We start from the raw sequence: 1219 nt of genomic DNA on the forward strand, positions 1-1219 counted from the left end.
AGGAGGTTCCATCCTACCACCTGGTGTAGTAGTTTATGGTACATTTATTCTGCCCAGTTGTAGATTAACCAGCAAATCCAAGTTGGTGGCTATTGCGGCAGACTGCTGGATACTTGAAGCCATCTAAGCTTGGCTGTTTGCTTGATATTCCATGCTGTTAAAAAACTTCCACATATGCAGTCTATCATCATATCTTAACTTCAAGATTTATACTCCATTTTGGCTACAATCTTTTTCAGACTGTTGCTAATCTTTTCTATCTTACTATCACATTTTATAAAATCACTTTCCACAGCCATTTTTAGATTTTGTTGCTTGTGCTTCATCAGATTACCATACTCTTTTATGATGGCTATTCTGTCTGATGATGTTGCCTCAGATGCTTCGGTTGGTGGCACAGGTGTTTGTTGGCTCCCAGCTGTTGATGAACTGGTAGGTTAAACTGCTGGCATTGCAATAAACACAATTTGAAAATTGGAAATTAGGAACCCAAATGGTGGGTTTGCAATTCTGTGTTTGTGAAAACAAACACTTACAACTGTCTGTTATTGACCAGTCAACTTGCACATCATCCTCCCCATCTGAGTCTGAATCCAAATTTATGGTTAAAAACAAAACCATGATTAACAGACATTATCAAAAATACATAGACAATCAAATTGTGTGTAATCAATCAAATTACCATGTAATACAAGATCCGTCTGAAAAAACCTAAGTCCCAAAGAAGTAACACCACTGGTCATTGGTTGGTTTACAGTGATATGAAGAAAAAATACATATATTTTTATTTTGGACCAAATCTGTTATAAACACAATTTAATAAAATAACCCACACCACCAAACAAAAAAAAAAGGCAGAGACAAGAGATACACAACCAAACAAAAACAACATCGAGAGAATAGAGACAATAATGTTATGAACCAAAACACAGACAACAGACTTAAAGGCTGAGGCATGATTCAGATGTCTAATTTTGAATGCAAAATTTGTCTAATGTATACCTTCAAGTCCTTCCAAAACCACAACATCCTTAACTTCTGTATTTGGTGGTTGACCAGAAACTTCAACGTGATCCTCCGATTCAAGGATCACCTGTGGTGGCACTTCACCTAGGTGGATATTTTTAAAATTTAGCAACTATGTAGAAATACATTTGAAATCACATAAAACCCTAAAAAAGTATAGCATTTCACATTGTTAGCTTGTAGGCAAAAATTA

Source organism: Taudactylus pleione, unplaced genomic scaffold, assembly GCF_031769625.1.
Source record: "Taudactylus pleione unplaced genomic scaffold, aTauple2 ptg000151l, whole genome shotgun sequence".
Lineage (NCBI taxonomy): Eukaryota > Metazoa > Chordata > Amphibia > Anura > Myobatrachidae > Taudactylus > Taudactylus pleione.